This window comes from Diabrotica virgifera, chromosome 10 (genome assembly GCF_917563875.1).
Source record: "Diabrotica virgifera virgifera chromosome 10, PGI_DIABVI_V3a".
NCBI classification, from domain to species: domain Eukaryota; kingdom Metazoa; phylum Arthropoda; class Insecta; order Coleoptera; family Chrysomelidae; genus Diabrotica; species Diabrotica virgifera.
The window spans coordinates 63837357-63862866 of record NC_065452.1 but is presented as its reverse complement, the minus strand read 5'-3'; the positions used below and the strand labels follow the sequence as shown (position 1 = coordinate 63862866).

The window sequence follows — 25510 nt, the reverse complement described above, 5'->3', positions numbered from 1 at the left end:
ATTCTGCAAAGTACAGGGTGTTTTATAAATAAACGTTAAAATGTATAGATACTTCCGTAATAGAAAATAGATATTGTACAGGGCCTCAATAAGTTATATTTCATGAATGAAATATCATGACGTCACTTTTACTTTTCCTCCCTAGGGAGGAAAAATATTTTCCTCCCTAGGGAGGAAAAGTACAACTTTGCTCCCTACAATCAGGTCCGGAAAAGTATACTTTCGGTAGAGGTAGGTGGAAAAATCGTTTTTTCAAAGGGCTGTAACTTTTTTTATGTGCTCATTTGTACTAAGGTAAGTTAGGTTCAATCGAACTATTTTTGGTCCCAGAATATGTGAATAAATTTATGACCTGTATTTTTGTTACACCCTGTATATGTATATGCTATTTTAAATTATAAATAATATTAATAATACATAGATATTATATACATAATACTAAAACATGTACTAACTCGATATGTTACTGACTTACTAATCGTGGTATTTTCTTTCTATTGACTTCCTCTTTTAGTATGGGTAACCACATCCTACTGCATTCTACCGAGGAATTTGCGACACAAGTGGTTTCATTTAGCATAATTAGAGCCGCTTCTTTGATTTTTCTCTTTTTACTATCTGTTTCTTTCAGGACTATACTTGAATCTCTCTCTCCACTGAACTCTATGTTCATTATCCCATTCGTGTTGACATATTTGAGATCTATCAAATTCTCTATTTTTAATATAAGACTGATGTTCACTTATTCTAACGTTTAATGGTCTTGATGTTTCACCTAAATAAAATTGTTCATATTCACAAGGTATTTTATAAATACAATTCTTTGTTCTTTCTTGTTCATTGTTAGGTTAAGTTTTAGATAGAATAGATCTCAATGTGTTTGTTTTGAATGTTGTTGAAATGTTGAATTTATTTCCTATTGTTTTAAGTTTCTCAGATAGTCCTTATATAATATATGGTATTGATATTTTCCTCGTATTATTTCTTGTGGATGTTATAGGATCCCGTTCTACGTTGTTCTGTTCTATTCGATCCAATCTTGACAATTCCTTATTTATAAACGATAAAGGATAATCATTTTTTAATAAAACAGATGTTAACAATTGTTTTTCTACTAACAATGAATTTTCGTTAGAACAAGTAATTTTGGCTCTATCATATAAGGATTTAATGATTCCCTTTTTAACGTTGATGTTGTGATTTGATTTTTAATTGAGATATCTGTTGGTGTGTGTTGGTTTTCTATACACTTGAGTCTTATATCCAGTATCCTTCTTTGAGACTAAAACATCGAGGAAAGGCAGAGTGTTATTATATTCCTTTTTCATTGTAAATTTTATTGTCTCTTCTTGATCGTTTATAATATTTAGGAATGTATCCAACAATTCTGATCTATAAGGCCATATTGAAAACACGTCATCTACATATCTCCATCTTACTGTGGGTTTTAAATTTTGTTTAGAAATGATATTAGTTTCGAAATCCTCAATAAATATATTAGCCAATAGTGGAGATAAAGAAGAGCCCATTGCTAGACCAAAATTTTGTTTATAGAATTCATTATTTAGTTGAAAATAGGTATTATTAGTACATAATGTCAATAACTCCATTATAGCTGATATATTTAGTCTTGTCTTAGTTGTCAATGTATTATCATTCTCTAATTTCGTTTTGATTATGTTTAAAGTTTTATCTAATGACACATTTGTAAATAAACTGTTTATGTTAAAACTTACTAAAATATTATTTGGATTAAATTCAATATTTGATAATTTGTTTAAAACATGTTTTGTATTTTTTATAAATGTGTCATTATGATTTGCAAATGGTTTTATAATATTTAATAAAAAATTTGATAGTTCACTACAAGGAGAATTGATGGTACTACAAATGGGTATAAGTGTAATATTCGCTATATGAATTTTCGGTACTCCATAAAAATGTGGTGTCTTACTGTAATGAGGTATCATTAAATTTCTTTGATAGTGCGTTAGATCATTTTTAAATTTGAATAAAGTTCTATAGATTTTGTTTTCCAGTGTCTTCGTTGGATCCTTTGTTAATTTGGTATAAGGTCCATTTGTAATTAGATCTGTAATTTTGTTTATTATTATAATGATTATTCTTCGCTTGATTTCTTCCGTCATGACGTTCTCGTTGGTGATCAGGGAGCCTAAGTATGTGAATTTGTCCACCACTTCAAAGGTAGAGTTATCAACCGTGAATTGGTGATCGATGTTTCTGGCTCTATTGTTGGGTGTTGATGCCATCATCTTAGTTTTCTCCTCGTTTACTTGCAAGCCCATATTTTTGAGGCATTTGAGAAGGTGGTATACATTTCTTCTAGCTTGTGTGTTGTGAGGGCAACTAGGTCCACGTCATCTGCATATGCCAAAATTTGGGATGACTTATTAAAAATATTTTCTCTGTTGTCTATTCCAGAGCTATGTTGAAGAGCCCAAGGTGTGACAGCCGAACATGTGTTTCAAACTCCTGTGATTGTTCGCCCTGTATTTCGATTTTGCAAACAACTTTACGCATTGTAGCCTTAACCAATTTTATCAGTTTATCGTGTATGTAGAAGTCATCCATGGCTATATACAATTTATTTCATAGGACACTATCATAGGGCGATTTAAAATCTACGAAAAGATGGTATGTGTCGATATTGAATTCATTGGTTTTTTCCAGTATTTCCCTTAGCACAAAGATATGGTCTGTTGTTGATCGACCAGGCCTAAAACCACTTTAATTATGCTGTATTAAGGAGGGTTATTCCCCTATAGTTTCTACATTCCAATTGATCACCCATTTTGTGTAGCGGGCAAACGATTCCAATACAGCACTCTTCCGAGATTTGTTCCTCATTCCAGGCCCTCAGTATTATTTTTTATATTTGATTAGTCAGAGTAGTACCTCCACATTAAATAAGTTCCGAGGGTATACCATCACTTCCTGGAGATTTATTATTATTTAGGTTTTTTATTGCATCCCGTACTTCTTGAATTGGTGGATCTAATCGTGTATTGTTGCTTGCTCCTGGGGGTGGTTGATTTGGATCTTCTACTTCAGTAGTTCTTTATGGTATTCTACCCACCTTTTCAATACTTCTTCTTTTGTATTGAGTATATGCCCCTCCTTATCCTTACATAGTCTGAGGCTTGGTTTGAATTCGTTTCTTTCATTATTAAGAGTTTTATAGAATTTTCTTGTTTGATTTTCCTTTTTTAATGCCTCAAATAGCAAAAAAACTCATGCTAAAACTAAAAAACTATTTTAATACAATAATGATAAAAGCTACTTCTTTCAACACACTTAGGATACATTGTTCTTTAATTTTGTATATTTTTATATCTACCTTGATCATCTAGTATATTTGCAGATCTATTTTTGATTACCAAAAATTGTGGTAATTTTATTACCTTACATCCTAAATTTATACTGACAAATATAATTGACACTGCGAATATTTATATAATAGAAAATCCACATTGACGTCAATTCAATACTGATTTCTCCCTGTAGTTAGTGTTAACTATCATTAAACAAATCCACAGATACGTTAATACGTCTTCAATTAGGAACAGAGCAATATTATACCTAGAAATATTAGAAAACTGTTATGTTGTAGTTTTACCAATTTGCCTGTATATTTACAAAATCAATTAGATATTGCGGGCTTTTATATCGATGAGATTATCTATCGTTGGACGATTGAAATTTTACTTAAATTATTTGGACACATGTGCCTCTGGCAAATTATCTCATGAGGATATACTTTCAGGATCTCTTTCTTCTTTTTCTTAGTTCAGGCGAGACTCTAATTTTTGGCACTTGGTGATAAGACCTTGTTTTTTCAATTATTAAACTCTAATAAGTCCTGTGGTCTCAACGAAGGCCAACAGTTTCCTTATTGGTAGTTTTAGGATCTTTTCTGGTTCAATCCTCAGTTGTTTCAATTTCTGCCTCATATCGCTTAGCACATTGCAATGGCATAGAATGTATATGCAGTCTCTTCTTCCATTTCGCATTTTCTGCACCACAATTCATTTACCTTACCTAGTTTGTATACTGTATTTCTTAAACAACAATGGCCAGTCACTATTTCGGTGGCCGTTGATTGAAGTTCAATAAATATCAGAGAGTTTTTTATCAATATTTTTGATTATTTCCTAGTCTGGATTTGCCTTGAGTGGCTCTCCATTTCTTTTGATGATTTCTTATCAGCCACTTCTGAGCCACGATTTTTGTAGCCTCTTTGGAGATGCCACAGAATGGTTCTGGGTCTACAAAGGTTTCTCTCGAGCCTTGTTTTATCAACAAATCTGCTCTTTAATTTCCATGCACGTCTTTATAACCCTGAACTTATTTAAAGACACTTTATTATCTTTTGATAAGTTGTTGAGAAAATATTTGTAGTTTTGATTTGATGAGTGGGTTCTTTACTGTCACAATAGTCGCTTGGCTGTCTGTATAAATGTTAATTATCTTTTCCTCTAACAAAAACTTTCGACTGAAACACAGTTGTATATTAACCTAGGAGCTAGACCAGTGATTCCCAAAGTGGTCTATATCGATGGATCCGCAATCCATTGGGTGACATTGAATTACATTACAAGAGGAATTGATTGGAAAAATCATCAACGAAAAACTTAAGGTAGAGTTTAGAAACATATGGAAACTTATCCCGTATGTGGAATGCCGCGTTAAAATTTTTAATTGCTTACTTGCGTTTCCAACTATAAAGTGGTTTTAACGGTGTTATAAATCTGATAAAAAAAACTGGACATCATTAACCGAGGAAATTTGAAAATCCAAATCATTGCCATTAAAAATAAATAAGAATTGCAATAAGAAATAAATGAACGCCAAAAATGTTGATAATTTATTATTAAATCATTTAGTTCACCCTCACATTAAATGAATGTTTTTTTATTGAAATGAATGAAATATTTTGCTTAGTTTTTTTCATTTGAGAGTTACTCTATTTTGATTTAAATTTAATTTAGAAACTTTAATCTTTCAAAGTGAATAGCAGGGGGTCGATCTAAAATTAAAAAAAAATGACAAGGGGTCTGCGAGAGAAAAAAGTTTGGGAAACTCTGCTAAACTGTGAAATTTATTATAATAATTAAGTACATGTCTGCCCAAAGACTCCTGATCTAGTACCATGGACAGTTTTGGGTCCATCAGGTGGACCATATTAAGTTCTCAGTAGTAATTGCACAAGAGCTCTAAAATTCTATATTAATTTTGGTGTTCGAGTGCAATTTGTTGCGATTATTTCATGAATAAAACTGTTCAAAACCAAAATTTTATTGTAATTTATTTATGTAAGTACAAATTGGTACAATTAAACGCAAAGTTTTTATAAATATTTGACGATTGAAAGTCATCACTTTTATAATTTTTAAAACATTAATTTTCATTAATGTCACTGAATGTATTTTCTCGTAGCAAACGAAGGACATCTGACGTAATATACTTAACGACGGGCAATTATCAAAAATTATCGATTTAATTCAGATTTCTGTAGCTTTCTATTGGTCAGAATCTCCTATGAATGAAATAATCATTAATATTTGGATCTTTTTGTTCTCTAAATGGATATAATAATTTATTAATGTGTAAGACCAATAATGACATATCCTATGTGTATCTTCAGATTTCGCTATTTTTACACTACACTTACACAAGAATCTGTACAACAAATTTTAATGTCAATGCTTTTGTTAAACTTTTGTTGTTCTATTAATATTATCACTGAACTTTGGCTGCCTAATTGTATAATCAAAGAAATACTATTTTAGTTTTCCTAACAAAAGAAAGACGTCACCTAGAGATGTTATAAGACAAATAATATTTTTGGTTTATTTGCTTAAAACAAATAGAGAATAGATCAGTAGTAGCGGATTAATCTATAAATAATTTGTTTACATGTATGAAACGTAAGGACATTATTAAACGTGTTCTTTTTTGTGATAGATAAAATGTTATCGGATATATTTAATATTATTACTTCGTTTATATTCCCACGGTCTCCAATTTACAACAATTTTGTTCCATCAAAATGCCAGGCTGGTTTAGTTGTTGATAAATGGAGGTCTTATTAAATTTCTACGTTAAAACAAAATTTAGAAAAAATTAAAGAAAATAAAGATGAAAAAAGCCTTATAATTCACTAAACGAAATATTACGTCAATGAAGCAGTTCAAATAATTGTCAAAAACAACCAGTTTTTCAACGAGTAATCCTTTTCAAGTTGCCTTATGATGTCCATTGTATATTTTGTTGGACAAGGTTCTCTTGAGTGAAATAGAAGACGTTAATAATTTCCATATAAATGTATAAAAGACGATATAAAAAATGTTGTTGAAATACTTCTTTTGGGTTTTATTTGTTTATTTCAAAACTGGGGGATTTCCCTCTTTCAATATATTTGGAACTTATGTCAAATCATTGTTTGCAGTTTGGGTTACCGAGGTTCTTTAAAACCAGTATCCAATGACTCACAGACTAACATAATAAGTAGAAGAGACAACAATTTTAGAAAATAATTACATTGTTTGTATATAAAATTATTGCAAAAGAGACAAAAAAAATGGCTGTTCAACTTTGGACGCTTACGTACCTACTTATTTGTCAAAAATATAGCGATATCAATGAAACTGTAAAGAGCTCAAGGCAAAACACCTGAAGTGATTTAAATAATTTTGTTATGTTATACTACAAATTTCTAAAAATTTTTAGTAAAGGCACCTACATTAATTAGATATCTCAAAACATATTTTTTAGTTAAATTAATATTCAGAAACTTTTTAATATTAAAAATTATCAAATTTTTTTTTAAATGCAAACATTCTTTAATACTACACTAAAGACATGCTTGAAATGAACTAATTTATGATATTCTAAGAAATATCATCCTAAGAGTTTCTTTATTTCGAAAAAGAGGCCAAATACATTATTTAACGTTGGAATAAATTGCTTAATTGAATATCGATTATACAGTGAGGACGTTTAGGTTGGAATAAATTTATTTTCTCGAGAATGGCTTGACACAACAAGTCGAGACAACAAAACAGGTCGATTTTTATTAATTTTTTGGCATATATATATCATACTAGTGACATCATCTACCTGGGCATGATGACGTAGTCGATGATTTTTTTTAAATACGAATAGGGGTCGTGTACTAGCTCATTTGAAAGGTTATTCAATTCTCTATTCAATATTTGTTTGTTTGAAATTTGTTTAATTGAGAAAGGGTCTTCTTGAATAACAATAATATGCGCCTTTTTAGAATTTGTTTTATCTTCAGCAAGTTCCATCTTCTATTGAAGGCTGGAAATCATCATGGCTATGCGGACCATATTGACTGCCGCTCGAAATAGTTCTGCAGCACTGCAGTCAACTATTCCCTCAAGTTTTTAAGCTAGGATATTCTTCGTCTTCCCACATTTCGCTTAATTGGTACCCTTTCCTTGACTTCTAAAAAACAGAATTTTTCTTCATACTTCAAGCTTCTTCATCATCGTAAGTTGCACATTAATGGTTGATATTGTCTCATTCTTTATATTAACTAGTTAATAATAATAATTATTTTCAAGAATACTTCACTTACCTACTATAATTAGGTTACTTTAAACATTGCCATTAAAGCATTCCATTACAGTGGAACCCCGATAGGTCGGCCCCCGATAACTCGGAAGTCCGGCTAACTCGGACCGATTTTCATCAGACAAAACTAACATTTTTTTCACTTTGGCTGAGTTTCTTGCCAAGAAATAAACAATACTGTAGACAACTGTACGGAATTTAGATGTACTGTGTATATGTATTTCATGTTTTGCAATTATAATTGAGTTTATCTGTAAGTATACCGTATTTTATTAATTTTTACCATTCTTACCATTTTTACCATTCTCCGTCTATCCCGGACTTTCGATAACCTCGATCGGCCGCGGTCGCTATTAATCCGAATTATCGAGGTTCCACTGTATTAAAAAAAAAAGGAGGCTCAACCATTTTTAAGCAGGAATTTCTCCTATCCTAATTTTTACCTAATGTCATATAATCAAATAATATACATTTGTAATAGAATAACAATGCATTTTCACATGAACAGAACCGTGAATTAAAATACTCGGGTAAAACGTAACACGTGTATTAGAATTGTAAGAAATTTATTTATATTTTCCTTGTATAGGATTAGAACATGTTTTCATAGTCATAATCACCACCATCATAATGACCGTTCAGTTATTCTATTTATGAGAATAAAAACTTTCATGAAATGAATTATTCATCCTAATTCATAATAATATCTCTATATTTTACTCTTCTCTTTCTCGCCCAAGCGTTGATATTGACCACTTTGCATCTCCTTCGTATACCCCTACTTATCGCTCTGTCCTATATCTTACAATAGATTTTTCTAAGGGTTTTTATCTCTGCTGTTTCTAGCATTCTTTTTGTTCTGTCTATTTCAGGTCTGACTGTTGTCTAAATTTTGCCTTTTATTTCTTTACCAATATTTTTATTTTTCCATATATTGTTTCATTCAGGCAACCTCAGGCTCTGCCTTGCTCTATTCACTTGATCTTCCACTTCTGTTTCGAGCTTTACGTAGCCATATAGTGCGATACCTAGATATTTAAACTCCATCACTTGTTCTATTATCTGACCCTCCAGCTCCAATTTACATCTGAGTAGTTTTGCGGCTATAACCATACATTTTGTAATTTTGAGGGAAAGTAACATGTTTTGGCGGTTATATTAAATTATTGCAGCAATCGTGGTAAATCATCTTCACTTTGAGAGATTACCTAGTTTTCTTGAGGAGTTCAGACAACACTGGAAGTTAAGGATATAGTTTCTAACTTTTAAGAAGCAACACTAAACGTAGGCCAGAAAATAAACAAATAAAAAACTAAATACGTGGTCGTATCAAGAAAGGAACGACAGCGAATAAGAAAAAACATTAACACAAACGATCATAACTTTGAGCTGGTCAAAGAATTGAAATACCGAGCGAGGAACAACAATTACCAGTGACAACAAAGGAAAACGGGAGGTTGAAGTACTAATACTGGCAGGGAATAAATCTTTCTTTGGCGTTCAACATCTAATAAGGCAAAAGCTTCTCTTAAGACGTGTCAAAATCCAAATGAACAAAACCATAATACGACCAGCAGTGACATACGAAAGTGAAACATGGACGTTGAGAAAGAAAGAAATCAATAAACTATTAGTATGGGAACGCAAAAACCTGCGAGTTATATAAATATGGTCCTTGTAGGGACTGTGTGACAAATGAATGGAGGAGCAGACACAACAATGAATTAGAGACTCTTCGGACAGAGAAATATCATGAGATCCATAAAAGTCAATAGAATAAGATGGGCAGGCCACATGGTACGGAATGATGACGACAGACTGATTAGCAATGTGTTTTGGGAAAGAACAGACGGTAGAAGACCGGCAGGACGGCCTAGAAAAAGGTGGAAGATGCAGTCAGAGAAGACCTGGAGAAGATGGAAGTGAGACCATGAGAAATATTAGCACAGGATCGTAACCGATGGAAGACAATAGTAAACGCGGCAAAGACTTTTAAAAAGAGTTGTAAAAGCCAAAGATGATGAAACTGTTAGATATTTCTTTATTTTTTTGTAGTTCTTGGGCAACTTTTTCGTTTATTCTACCGAAAGAAGCATTTTCTTTTAGCATTTTACTTTTTAATTAATGAATAATTGTGGAAAACGGAAAAAGAAAAATTAAAAATATTTTATTTGTGTTTGTTTCAAAATATAAGGTTTCAAGAAAATATTTAAAATTTGATAATATGGTTTCCCAGAATCTATTAATAAAAAAATATTCCATTTTTTGTACCATTCTTTATAGAGTTTTGAAAATTTTTAAGTATTTATTTCTTTGGATATTATTTTACCATTAGTGTGCAGTATTATTATAATATTATAAATTAAACTGAATCACTATTTAAAGTGTCTCATACGGAAACTTTCCATATAAGTCTTTATGGAAACAAAAATATTGTATTAGTAAAAAATGTTATACACCACAGTTAATTGAGAAGATTTTAGTAGTCCCGTGACAATAAAAGAAGAATAACAGTGGTAGTATAATTCCTCCCAAATAAGACATTCACAAATCAATCGATGATTCATTAAATGGTTAAAAAACAAATCGGTGCACCTCTAGACAGTTTCACACTTGAAACAAAAATATAAACAAACACTTAGCTGCAGTATATAGTTTTATCGTACACAAATATCAACAGTAGTATCAGTCCGTCCGCCAGCATTAGCGAAAGGTGTTGTTAGTACCACAGTACCACTCTTTGACTACCGTACTATCATTATCCGTTGTTCGTGATCAATATTTTAAATTTTGTGAAATGTGCTTCGTTTGTGACAAAAAGAACTGACCAACGTTTCATCGTTATCTTATTTTTTACGGATTTTTCTTGGCTCTTCAATGAAGTAAGATTTTTAAAATTTTATAAACGCTAGAAACACATTGAATTATTTTTTTTGTAAAAGATAATAGTTCTTTTAAGTCATAAAAACTATTTAAATTTGGTAAAAAGACAATTTTTATTGTTTTATTGCACCGTATATATTATTTTAAATAATAAATGATAAAGACTGTAATCTAATCAATATGTTTTTCATTAAATTATTTTTTCATCATAAAGACCCAGTAGGTATCTAGGAATACTTTACATTTGTAACTTCTGGATTTCTTAACTTCTTGATAGAAATCTTTTTACATCTTTGTTTGAATGAGTATGAATGGAGTAAAGGTATCCGTAAAGTCTGATAGAAATTTTCTATTTCTTCTTCAGTACATTCTGGTGTCGGTGTGTAGACCTGAATGATGTTTATATTAAAAGGAACTTAAATTAATCTTTAATAACACAACTCCTTCTGATATGGGCGTAAATGATATAGCGATTTTCCTTTTTAAACGCTTTTCTTTAGTTCAATCGTTTGGGTCAAATCTTTAGACGTTAATTTGACTGCCTTTTCTTCAATGCAAATGAATGAAAATTTGCAGACATATGCATTCGCGGGAACAATACACGAATAGTAAATAAAAAAATTATGTTTATTAATTGTTTAAATGAAAAAAACCATTTTAATGGAAAATGCTTAAATTTTCTTGTTTTTTACAATATATAAACTTGAAACTTTTACAGATTGTAGCTAATTATATGAGCTATACATAATTTCACTTTTTACGTTAATTGTTTACGTTATGCTTCATAAATAAACAATAAAGTTTCAAATGTATGTATTCATGATGTTTGTACATCATGTTTATAAACATTAAACATCCTAAGTGGCGACGATTTTGAACGCTCATATCTTTGTTTATATAAACATCGGCGCTTATTCGTGTCAAATATCAATACGATATGAAACAAAACTCGAATTCAAAAAATTCGTGTTTTTAACGTAGTCTTAGAAAAACCACCGGTAGAGACGTTTCGTGCTACAATTAACGTTAGAATTCGTTTTGGCGTATTAATTCAAAGTTTGTTACGAACCCTTAAACATATTCAACGGTCATTTATAAACAAGTGTGTTTCTGTGACCTATGAGATGAAAAGACTGCGAAAACTGTAATAGGTGTAAATAATGATTTTGATTTAAGAAATGTATGAAGAAATTACAGAAAATGTACAATGTATGTATCAAATGTTGAAATAAATGCAAAAAATGTGTCTATCATATACATCCTTTTTTTTAAACATGACGATATATTTTAATGTTTGAAAAGTGTAACACTAAAAAGTAAAAGATAACAAAATATGAAAAAAAAAAATTAAGAAACGCTTTTCTTTAGTTACGAGTAACTAAAATTAAAAATATAAAAAAAAATCAACTAAAAGCAAAAAATTAAAAAAATTCAAACTCGAAGGATTATTCGAAAAAAACTGTTAGACAGATTAAATATACAAAAATCTCAAACATTCGTTAAAAAATTTAAAAAATCTAACACATTCGTTAAAGAAAAGCGTGGGGCGCGAAAAGTAAAAAAGTATCTATCCTCAAACCGTTTATTCGACGAATACGCGCCCCACGCTTTTCTTTAACGAATGTGTTAGATTTTTTCAATTTTTAACGAATATGTGAGATTTTTGTATATTTAATCTGTCTAACCGTTTTTTTTAATAATCCTTCGAGTTTGATTTTTTTTTATTTTTTGCTTTTTATTTGTTTGCTCTATATTTTTAATTTTAGTCACTCGTAACTAAAGAAAAGCGTTTCTTAAAAAAAAAATTTCATATTTTTTTTACTATTATGGCTATGCCATTTCTGTTTCTGTTCTGTTTAATCTATAATCGTAACTCCAGAATTTGGCCATCGAACTTTTAAAATACCTATACTCAGGCGTGTTGTTTCTTGAATAATATTTGCCTTTTTTGGGGCATTATTGGCTGACTGGAGGATTCTTAGCACAATCTCCTCACTCATGAAGTGCTCGGGACTGAGGGCCTGACCCAATTTTCGAATAGACTTCATTGATTATGTGAATAAATTTATTATTCTTTTATACAACAAAAACTTGTACTTGTTTTATTCCTATTTACTTTTTTATAACTTCATTAATGCCAATATCTAACTATCTTACTATTTTCCTCATTATAAAGTTTTTCGTTGTGAATTGTAACTTTCTTGAACATGAACTAAGAAACAACCGTTATGGTATTCATTTCAAACTTGAAAAGCCAAATTTTTGTTATTGTTTTAAAAATGAAATTACAATCGGAGATGAAATCTTATTCTAAATAATTGTAAGGTCAATGCAAATGATACAATCTCATGTCTATTTTCCACACCGTGAAAGTTGTGATTAATTAAACCTCTGTGTTTTGAACTAGAAGGTCACTATTCAGCGTAATCAATTAACTATCCATACAAAGATTATTTACTCATAATATATGAATATTGATTGTTTGTTTATTTACGATTTAAGGAAGCAAAATTTATATTTATATTTATGAACTTTTTCAGAGAATCATATTTTAAAGAAACCTTGTATACGTCATCATACTGGATGGAATGTTTTAACGTTAGGTAACTGTTCGGATAAAATTGTCAAAAAACAAAGATTAATAAATTATAAGAATTATATAAGTAACCAGAGGTAACCATACACCTTCTGAAGATCTCTAATGAGAAAGGAAAAGGCAGTTTCTGTTTTTATTTGATTCAGAGTTGGACCACCATCTCCAGATAGCTATTTCTGCATTTCATGCGTCCACGGTGGAGCTATGCAGTCACAACTCTAAACTCTAAACCAAATATCAATCAATCAATCAAGACATGTTGTTTATATCCCCGTTTAGGCTTAAGCCTCTTCAGGGTACTGGAGTTCCCCTTTTTTTTTCCGGGAGTGTGTGGAACATGGTTGTTTCCGAAAGAGTAACGTGTTGTAGAGAAGTGTGGGGTTAGACAGTGGTTTTTGCTAGTGCTGGGTTAGCTGGAGCGAGCGAGAAGAAGTATGCTATGTTCTGTATTGCTAATCTCTGCGTTAGGTACCTGCCAAGCAGCGAAGGTAGCTGTCACTAGTGGAACGGCTCTTGGATTCAGCGTTTGGGATGCAGTTTGGTTACCTGCGATATAGTAGGGGAGTATTTTCTAGTATTTCGTGGAACTCATCGGGAAGTTCGTTTCTAGCTAATTGAAGAAGTTTAGCCGGAGGGAACGGAACTTTGTTTTTGGGAATCCCGGTGAGTCTAAAACCGCGCCTATTGCAAGGTGTTTTTAGGATATTTTTGGCTCTAATGTTAGAGCCGTTGATGACGCGCATTGTGTACTTGCTGCCGAGAGAACTGATTCTGTCGACAATTTTGGGGACTTTAGCGAGTGGATGTACTAGTACAGATGGATACATCCTTCCCTTCCTCAGGCACTTCCTCAGAACCCTGCGTTCTGTGGCAGCTATTCTTTTGTTGGCTCGTGGTTTTAGCAGCGTATAGAGGCACGATCTGTAATCGATTATAGGTCTTATGAATGTTTTGTACGTGTGTACAAGTGTTTTGCTGGACGTACCTCCAAACCTTCCCGAAAGTGCTCCCAGGAGACGAGCTCTCTTCCTTACCTTGTTTAAGGTGTTTGTAACGTCGGTGTTCCAGTTGAGAGTCCAGTCGAAATGAACTCCCAAATAGACCACCGAAGGACGATATTCGAGTCTCTCTCCCTGGAGAACTATCCTAGCCTCCACGAAGGAGTTTCGGCTATTAGGATGTCTGAAGGCGATCATCTGGGTTTTCGTGGCGTTGAGCGTTACTCTCCACCTGTTACACCATCTGACCATTTTGTCCAGCAATGTTTGTGCTTTTTCGAATACAGAGGGCTCTACACGAGTGCCCCTTGAAGAGCCTGCGGTGAGAAGGGCAGTATCATCTGCAAATAGTAGGACTGACTCGGATTGTCTAGCTGGTTTGGGAACGTCACTATTGTAGACTGTGTATAATATTGGGGCTAGTACTGAGCCTTGTGGCACTCCCGCTTGTGGAGTGAAAGAGGTGGATAATACTTCTGCGACTTTGACGCGAACTGTTCGATCTGAGAGATAGGAGTGTATGATTTTGATAAAAGTTATTGGCAGTCCAAAACGGCGTAATTTTTCAATCAGTCCGGCATGCCAGACTTGGTCGAAAGCCTTTTGGACATCTAGGAATATGCCTATTGCGTGTCTTTGACGCTCGTTAATTGCTTGGGAGATGAAGGTGGCTGCTTCAATCAATGCATTTCGCGTGGAATGTTCCGTTCTGAATCCAAATTGAAAAGTGGGAAGAAGATGATTGGCATCTAGGAATTCTACGAGTCTCTCCTTAAGGATCCTCTCGTAGACTTTACCTAGAGTGTTGAGTAGAGAAATTGGTCTATAGGATTCAGTGCTGGTGGGGGGTTTTCCCGGTTTGGGAATCATAACAGTGCTGGCTACCTTCCATGAGGCTGGAAAGTAGCACAGCTTGAGGCAGGCATTGATTGTTTGTGTAAGCAGCGGGATAATACTCTCAGGAAGTTTTTTGAGGCATCTTCTGTGGATACCATCAGGGCCAGGAGATGTGTTTTTGCCAAAATTACACATCTGCCTGACGGTTTCATCCTGCACAGGAGCTACCATCGGATGAGGGTAAGCTGCCATGTGCTGGATGGGGGTTTCGAGTATATCTTCCACTCTCAGTTCGACAGTACGTCTGTGTCGCTCGTCGAAGTTGGGGTTGTTGGGAGTGATAAAGACTGACTGAAGTGAGCTTTTAAAAGCCTCAGCCTTATCTTGTGGATTATTTAGTATGATGTCGTTAACAATGAGATGTGAATGTGGTTTAGATTTTTGCCTTGTTAGGATTTTGAAGTTGTTCCAGAATTTACCACCGTCTCGGTAATCCAGACCAGAGGTGACACGCATCCACTGTAGTTGTTTCAGCCTGTTTACCTCAAGTCTTATGGAAGCCGAGAGTCGGTTGTATTCTGTTTTGATAAGGGGGTCTCTGAATCTTTTATACTCTCTGATTAATCGTCGCTTTATTTTGATTTTTGCGATTATTCTCGGAGGTAGAGTTGGAGTATATGGATTGTATCTTGTGATTGGAATGGCTAGGGAGGAAGCTTCTTGTAGAAGACTTTCAATTTGTGAGATCCCTGTGTCAACATCGTTAATAGTCGACATTTCACCTAACTGAGGAATATTATGGCTGACGTAATCTTGAAAAAGATCCCAGTTAGCTTTACGATAATCTCGTTTATATATTGCAGCTCTTGGTTGAGGAGGTTCTGTGAAGCTAGTTTTGACTAGCAATGGAAGGTGGTCAGAGGTTATTGAGTCAGCTGTGGTACATTCATCATCAACCAGATCAAATAGTGTATTGGTACACAAGATATGGTCAATGATGGACATCCCCACGTGACTGAAGAACGTGACATCTTCATTTGTGACTCGGAAAATGGGCAGATCGAGAAGCATGTTGGATAGTTCTCTGCCTGAAGCATTTGTGGAAGTGTCACCGAATTGGGTATGTCTGCTATTGAAATCGCCCATTAACACTGCTGCATTTAGAGATGAAAAGTACTCTACTAGCAGGTTGGAAAGGGGCTGATCTGGATGTTTGTAGTACGAGATTATCGTAATGATGTTATTATTTTGTACATGTATATCAACTGCCAGGAAATCGATGTCAGGAAATTGGATATGTGGGGGAAGGATGTGAGGGGAGGTAGGTATGCTATTGTGGATGAGTAAGCCATTTCCGTGACTGACCTGGCTTTTAGAAATATGGTAGGATGTGTATCCTGAAAAATTTGGTGTAGATTTGCATCGGGTATCGGTTAGGGAGAGAATTTGGATGTTGTTATCTAGAAGTAGGTGTTTAATTAGGGCTCTTTTCCTACCAATACCCTGACAGTTGATTGTACCTATTACACAGTTGAATGTGACTGGAAATTTAGTTGTTAGGAACAAAGGTTATTTCTAACCTGTTGTTCCTATTGTGTGGCACCATTGAGTTGCCGAAGAGGGCAGAGGAGAGCTCAGAGGAGTATTTACCAATGATGTCCCTACGATCAGGGAGCACGTTTAGAAGTAACGTGGTGGTAAATTGAAGGATGATTTTGAGCTCTTCACTCAGTGTCGCAGATGGTGACCTCCTCTCGACAGCAAGAGGTTTATATTCTTTTACGGTGCGTGGCTCCTCCTGCCTCTTAGGACAGCTAGGGTGCCACGCTGGGTGTTTACCCTTGCAATTAGGGCAGGTTGGGTTGTTTAGACTTGGACACTCGGCTGCCTTGTGGTCTCCGCCCCCGCAGTTAGGGCAGACCACACGGCGTTGCTCGCATTCGGAGATGTCATGACCGCTTTTGTAGCATCGGCTACAATATTTGGAGGTCGGTCGGGCGATGGCAAAGGTCCTAGGCGCTTCGCAGCTCCTTATCAGGCTATCTATGCAGATGCCTTTAGCAAGGGCCATTTTGAAATGCGCCTCGGAGTCGAGGTACAGCCGGACTAGCCTCGTGGGTTGATTCGTCCTTCTGGAAATTATGCGGTGGATTTTGTTGAAGGGAAAATCCACTTCTTTGAGGCTTTGGCTGATTTCCTCTTTGGTTAATTCTGGGTCTATGTCAGTCATGACTACTTGGAACTCTGACAATTTATGAGTACTTTGAGGTTGGGCAGAACGGGGAGGACGAGAGCCTTTGGGCTCGATAACTATTGTGGGCTCCCCAGTTCTCTCCTGGAGCCTTTTGGTGGTAGATCTGAGATCAATCTGTCGATTGGTCTCGATGAAAGCTAGGTGGTCCTTGAGGACCAATTTGGCATTGATCAATACGCCAGCAAGAAGTTCCCTGGTGTTAACCAGTTGGCTGAACTTCCTCTGGGTATCATAGACCTGCGGAATGTTTAAGATTTTATAGTGGTAGCTTGTAGGCTGCTTAGCAGGAGAACTGGTAGGGAGTGTGGACGCTGAGGTCGAAGGAACCTGAGCGAGATGAGTAGCTGGGGTCGAAGGAACCCGAGCGACAGTGGATGCTGAGTCAGATGCGGGAATGGAGGCTGTGGCAACCTCTACATTGGCAACTGCCTGCGTGTCTATTTTTTTTGCTCTATTAGCTCTCTTGCGGTTCTTCCTCTTCCTCTTACTCTGCGCCTGAAAGGGCAAGCCAGAGGAGAGAACGGACTCAACCGACATAGAGCGAGTGATTGGCCTCTTGGGTAGACTTTGGTCGAGAGTATTAGACTCGACATCCGAAGCATCACCCTCCGACCCTACGGACTCTCTGACAGGTGACAACCCCGGGAATGCCAAGTTATACTCCGACTGAGTCATTGAGTCGTCGGAGGCTTCGGATGGCGTTGGAAGGGCTGCGCTGATATTTTTGAGAAGTCGTGGGACAACTCCTGGGTACCTCTCGGCCGCTTCTACCAGCTGTGCCTGGAGGTCGGAAATATAGCGAGCATCTTCGCTTGTTTGGCTTAGTGACTCTAGGTCGCAGAGATTAGCAATGGTATTGAGATTGAGAGGGTGAGTCCCCTGAGACGATGTGTTCTCCATCTCAGGGGCCTGGATTGTCTCGTGGTATGATTTCTGTGGGACTGATTTATTGAAAGAGCGGATATTTTATTACCCTTTTCCTCCTAGCCAGTGGCAGACTCACCAAAAAACCGGCAACGAGAGAACCTCGTTAGGCTCGAAGTATGTCTTGTCCTTCGGAGGAAGAGGGGTAGCGCTCGCCAAGCGCCTCGGACCACGCGATCTATCTAAAACGCCCCCAAGGGATGTCCAGAAGCAGCAAGCTGCCCCTAAACCACTACCCAAGAAGACGTTTCGACTTACACCCAACTCACCTAGTTTGTGTTTTCGATGCCTCACTTACTTTGAACAGTGACCGTTACAGCACGCTATAACAGCCACTCCCTGTGGTATTTTTATTTTTTATTATTATTGCTGCTTTTTTACTTGGTTGGTTGTTGATTTTTAGGATGATCTTGATTTTATACTCGTGTACTAACTTTTACGAGTTTTCAAGCATAAATGCTTTTCTACTGGCTTTTTTGAAGAAGAGTGTGATAACAGTGACTCCTCCTTGCCAAGCGTCGAACGTAGAATAAACCAAATATCAACAGCCTGCCTATTTAAGAGAAATCACCGTGAGGCAATGATTCCACCTTTAAGACGCAAAACAGCGACATCTCTCGTAAAACGAGGAAGACGAAAAGCCCTAGATACAAAGTTTACTACAATTAAACAATTAAAATAAGTGAAATAAAAACAATAAATAATATTTTAAATCCAAGACTTTTCGTTAAGAAACTGCTTTCTAGCTACATCCCGTATCTCTGGCTTTTACAATATGTATATAAACACAGAGACGACGAATATAGAAGAAAGCGAATAAAGGACACGGTCACGTATTTGCATTCTTTTCGTCTGTGAAAAGGGCCGAAAGACAGTTTCTGGTACTCAAATCTGAGTAAAGATGAAAAAGCAAAAGGCAGTTTCTGTTTGTATTTGATTCAGAGTTGGACCACCATCTCCAGATAGCTATTTCTGCATCTCATGCGTCTCTAATGAGAGTGAAACGTACGTAAGGACGTTTATGGTCCTCTCTAAACAAACTGAAATATAAAATGCCTCTTAATTTCGTTTTAGAGCGAATTATTTTAAAATGCATTCTTTATTTTCTTTTTTCAGACGTCTATTATATTCGAGGTTATAGGAATTCGATATCTTCTCTTGAAGGTTTCTGTTTTTCTTTCATGTTCCCTCGCTGTTCTTCCTTTACACATTTTTTTGATTTTACTCTAATGAGAATCTTCTTTTCTGACTATTATCACTGTCATTATTGGTGCTACGGCCCGATTTGAGCCTCCTCGAACCTGGCACCCTCATCTGCATCTGACTTATCTGACTCACTATTATCACTATCATTATTGGTGCTAAGGCCCGATTTGAGCCTCCTCGAACCTGGCACCCTCATCTGCACCATCCCTTCATCTCAACTTTGGCCTACTTCTTCGTCTAATTCCCTCGGGTTTCACCGATAAAATACGTCAGTCAGAATAGCTTTTTGATGTTCTGCCCACTGCAGGCATCAAATTTTTATTGCAGTGACTATATCGCTAATTTTTTATATTGAAAAATGGAATAGAGCAATCATATCTTTGATTTATAAGAAAGTAGTCGTAATCAGGAAAGATTGCAAAAATTACAGGTGAATTAAAGTAATAGGTTCTGTAGTAAGGCTTCCTGAACAATCTAAAATACCGAATTGTAGAACAAGTTAAAGAATCAGAAGATTAAAACACTTTCAATGCTGGTCGCTGTTGTATATACGGGATATTTATTCACTATTCAACAGCTTATAAATATAAAGAAACCCATAGGAAGAGGGTCAACTATTCATTTAACATTTATCCACCTTGAGAAAACCTACGATACAGTACGTTATTCAAGTACCGACGACTCAATATGTGCTAAGAAAACTTTTTCAGAAATACGAGAAATAGGGATTAAAAATAAATGTATATGAGACGAAATAAATATATGGTAATTGGCGAAGAAACTAGCAAGATCTGCTAGAAGAATGGAATACAGAAGACAAAGCGCCAAGATTTCAAGGCTAGACTATATCAGAAATGGTGAAATTAAAAGAATTATAAATATTAACTAATAACGACAGTTTTACTTTTATATTAACAATACCAAAAATAAAACTTTATCAGAACTAATCTGGTTACACCATTCGTGGCTTCTAAAATTTGCAATCCATAATTGCAGCCTGACAGCTATAATTTTAGTTGTTCAGAGAGAATCAAATCGACGTTTGAAAGATAAAACTGCTAATACGCCAATTACGAATTTTACAGGAGAACCGTTTAAAGTTTGAAATTTTATAAAAAAAATTATAATTTTTGTTGTAAGTTTACTGTCTTGACAAATCTTAGGAATATAAATGTTTTATAGTAGAATGCTTTCATGGTATAAATTTCTAAAAGAAATATTATCTAGTTTTAAAATTAATGGCGCATTATACAAAGTGATTCTTGAATGCAATCAGGAGAAATGTATTATAAGCATAATGTTTTATATAACCAGGTAACTGAAAACGGCTCATGCTCATTTACTAAATATGAGTAATTTTATGAGAAGGTGAAATGTTTTATAATATATTTATCTTATGAGTGCAAGCAAGCTATTAGAAGTGTCTTTTGGTAAAATTACAAAAATATAAGTCATTCTCGGTTTAAATTCTAATATTATTTTATTATATTTATTGCATAATTATTAGATATTCTAGACATTTTACATTAAAAAACAAAAAGAAATAGTTCAAGTTACTAGCAAATACTTTATTTCTATGAAAAAAATAAGTGAGGTTCATGACAAAAACAATAAGAAACACATCAGTACATCAGTAATATTAAAGTTGAACTCAATCTTCTTCGTCAGTCTCTTAAATTCTGAGTTTATTATGAGAATACTATGTGTATAAAAATTAAATGTTTTATTGCCAAAACTGAAATTCTCTTAAGCACCAACTTTTATCAGAAAGAAATATTTCTAAGAGATTTATAATAAAACATTTCTCATTTGCCGCGAACATTTTGGGTCACACTGTACATGTACAAATACCTACCATAAAATCGAATTTCTGAAGGTGAAGTCAGAATTTAAAAAAAATGTTATTTACTTATCAGGCATAACTAATTTATATTTTTATGAGTGTTTTTCGCAAAATATTAATCTTTACTTCTGTGTTGATGTTATGTTTGAAATTTTGTTTGGAAATAGTTTATATCTTTGAAAAAACCATCTTCGAAGTGGATAATATAGCACGCTTGATATTATTTTAAACAGATAAAATGTATAATACGCCACCTGTAGGTACCCTTAACTGATGTAAACAAAACTGTTTTAAGCACCACTATGCAAAAATATTCTGCCATATGAAATGACTTTAAGGCTCTAATACCTAAAAGTAAAATTGGCTTATTTGCTAGAATCAAACGTGGTGGGTGTATTATACGACTGATAACATATTTTTGTATTAAAATTTGGCGCATAAGATATAGCTGCTTTCAAAACCATCCTAAAAACAAATTGTTTAATACGCCAAAAAAGTAGTTCAAACAGCCTAAATCCCCTTTATACATACGTAGAAAAATTCACTGAATCTAATGGTATATAAAGTCTACTTTACAAAAAGTGGCGTATTATACATTTTACCTTTCAAGCGTCGAAATATGTGCTCTCTGAAGAAACTCTAACAAGAGTTGAAACTAGTTAGAGCACTTTTGGCGCTCTCTGAACTAACTAAAGTAATACTGCTCTTGTTTCGATTCACAACGAAATGATTATTTATTATAATTATAAATATATTTTGTAATCTGATAGAAAAAATAGAAAATTCTGATGTGGTATGACGATTTAGAACGAACGAATGACAATAGATGGCCAACAAAATATGGAATTAGGTCTCAGTTGAAAAAATAAAATGAGGTCGTCCTTCCAGAACCTAGAGAACAGATAAAGAAGCAATGGAGAAGGAAGGCATCCATGAATGTGACTGCCAAATCAAGGGGACCAATAATTATTGACATTTTTAATAGAACACATACGCAACTGCGTATATATCTACTAATAATCAATTTATGAGTTTGATTTTCATTTCAATACCATCGTATAAAACCATATAAACGAGATATTTACGCGTAATATTCTATATCTACGTCAAAAGAACTGAAAAACCTTTGATGAGAATATTTTGTTAACAAATACAAATTCATTAACATATTATAAATATGAACATGTTAATTTCGTCCGAAATAACATAAGTAGTTGAGTAATTCTTATTTATAATTCGTTTTTTTGATTATTGTGACTCGCATATGAAATATATAAAATCTTTTTTCTCTGTCTCTAGGAATTACCTGCAGATTATATCTATATTTATATACACTCAACCAAACTTATATGGAATCATCTGATATTTTTTATTATTTCAAGCGAATTAATCTTAAATTAAATCTTCTTCCATCGCATCTCTCAGGAGCCTAACTACAGGTTATAGAACCAAATCAACATACCTGCGAGCTATTAAAGTTAGTTGGATGAAAATTAAAGGATTTTTTTACCGATCCTAATTCCTCCCCAGAACATCATGGCCCTTCCTCATTTATATTTATGAACAAATCTGGCATTCCGTTCTTCATCAAAATCATGTGATTTTGCACATCCTACTTTCGTGTGAAAATAGCACACTTTTCCAATTTCTAATGTTACAGTTTTGGTGTTGAAGACACCAATTTACGTGATCAATATTGTGCTGCCGAGTTAACTCGGGATCCCGTAACTTCCTCCTGCTATGTAGTCCTTGGGCGGGCACGGCAACTTTTCTTCTTATCGTTTCAACTAAAATATTTACACCTCCAAAAGCTGCAGGTTTCAAATACATAGTGCTTTCATATAAGTTTGATTGAGTATATATATATATATATATATATATATATATATATATATATATATATATATATATATATAGAAAGGTTCAAAATTATGGAATGAATTTATTTTTTCAATAATATGCCACTTTGGAACTCAAAACAACTTTTACTGCTGTCAGAAAATAATAAAAAATGGTCTGTTTCATAAATGAACATTGCTTTTCGCCTAAATTAAATTTTAAACAGCCACTCACCTGCCTCTTGGCAGTTTGAACAAATAATTTAAGAAAAAGCAATGTTTATTTATAAAGTAAACATTTTTTTATATTTTCTGAGAGCAGTAAAATGTATTTTAAGTTAAATACATTACATAAATTCATCTTTTTGCGTCAAATAATTTAATTCAAAAATTATTGTTCTGTCCACCCTGTATAAAAAATGATGATAATGTTTATATTACTGAATAGAGAATTGAATAATCATTCAAATGAACTACAACAGGACCCATATTCCCATAAAAAAAAATCATCGATTACCTACGTCATCACGCCCAAATGGATGACATCACTATTATGGCATATATGTCAAAAAATCATAATTTAAAAATAAAAATCGACCTGTCTCGGGATTTTTCTCCAAGATGGCATATTCTCGAAAAAAATGAATTTATTCCATAATTTTGAACCTCTCTGTATATATAATTTGTTTGATCTAAGATCTATTTGACCACCTTTTTTGTCGGTCCGTTCTTCCTTATTTATGGCTCTATCTCTCATTATTCCATTCATTCCTTCTCTCTATTCTAATGCTGGTCTTCTTCTCCTTCTTCTATTCCATGGAACATAGTTTAAGGCCTGTTTTGGCCATCGTGCATCATTCAATCGCAGTACATGTCCGCACCATTGAAGCTATTTGGATTATATTGTATCTATGGTATTGTAAATCCTTCCCCTTCTTCTTATTTCTTCATTGGCGATGTGATCAAGTCTGGATATCCAATATGCTCTTCTTACATAGTCCATTTCTACTACTTCCAGTTTTTTCTTCTCTTTCATCGTCATTTGCCAACATTCAGATCCGTACGTCAAAATTGGTTCTATAACCGACTTGTAGATTGTCATTTTGGTTTGTAAACTAATTTTAGGAGACCAAAGTAACGAGTTTTAGTGTTTCTACCACATTTTAGCCCTGTTGTATTTTCCGCTGGATGTCCCGTTTCGATGTTCCTTCCTTCGCTATGACTGTCCCTAGGTATTTAAATTCTTTGCACTTTTTTATATCTGTAATCGAGAGTTGTGGGACCCTTTATTCGTCCTCTAATGATTCTTATAATTCCTCTGATATCTGATGTATCCTACATTAGTATAATTTAGCTTTAATAAAAATTTCACTCTTCATTTATTAAATCTTCTCGTCTAAATTTTCTTCAGGCCCTTTGTTACCCGACCTTGCATATACTCTATTTAAAAATAACTTACTATTTGTTTACAAGATATTGTTGTTTGTTTTATATTATCTGATTAATTAACTATAACGAAAACCTTCACTGCAAACATTTTATTTACTGTCTTATGAAGTCTTGAAAATTTTGTTTATAAATAGCTAATATATTATTTATTATTAATTATTAAAATAAAGAAAAATTGCTGCCAGATATTTTCATTTATAGTTAATTTGCTTCTAAATGATAGCGCCGTTCTCCTCTATACCTTTGTTCGAATATATTATTGTGTATGCGTAAATATTTTACGTCCAAAGAAGGCTATAGATAGACTCTTCCTTCTTTTTCATAATCGTCTATTTTTCTGTACCATAGGTGGGGTTTTATAAAGATTTTGTTTATTTAATGAACTATTAAGTAAACTTTAGTTTAAGATAAGGAAACATAAAATTAAGACTGAATTTTTCGTAGGTGCGCAATTTTTATGTTGTACTGAGTAAAAAAGTAATTTGGAATATTACCAAATATGTATTATTTAAATGAAAACAAAAATATTATTTGCAAAGTAGCAATCAAGATATCCATTGAATATATTACTTACCGGTGCCGCTTCTAGAAATAATTAGTTACGTATGTTTATGCACAAATAAATAAATAGGTAGACATTGTTTAGTTTTACCCTACCCTTCCAGATTGTTAATTTTATATTTAAAAGAGGTTGTTTAAAATTCACAGGTCTGATTATCCTTGCTTATTCTGATTTCACGGCCGAGATATGCACTTTTCCGTCAACTCGATAACTTGATTTTGGATGGTTAGGTGTTCGCTGGGAACTAAATTTGTCATAAATTTGGTCTGACTGAGGTTCTTTTTTAGACCTATTGTTGAAGATACGTTTTCTAATTCTTGTAGCATTTATTGTGCTTCACCCAGATCCCAGATCTTCGGTAATAAGTACTATATCGTCGGCAAAACGCAGATGATTGAGCATTTCCTAATCTATTTTTATTCCTCTATTTTCCCACTTTAGCATTTTAAATGCGTATTCGAGGACCGTTATAATAATTTAGGTGAGAGAGTGTCTCACAC

The 25510-nt window shown here is 34.0% G+C and overlaps 1 protein-coding gene across 2 annotated transcripts in view; it reads left to right on the top strand.

Moving 5' to 3' along the window:
* LOC114339116 (synaptic vesicle glycoprotein 2B) overlaps positions 1-25510 on the top strand; it is a 99744-nt gene that overhangs the window by 24588 nt on the left and 49646 nt on the right. Inside the window, exon 1 of one of the 2 annotated variants that reach the window (XM_050641517.1) lies at positions 10325-10502. The exons of the other annotated variant lie outside the window; for it this stretch is intronic. The gene's annotated coding sequence lies outside the window, so the exon portion shown is untranslated. Of the gene's footprint in view, positions 1-10324; positions 10503-25510 lie in introns of those variants that run through there. 2 annotated transcript variants of the gene reach the window in all.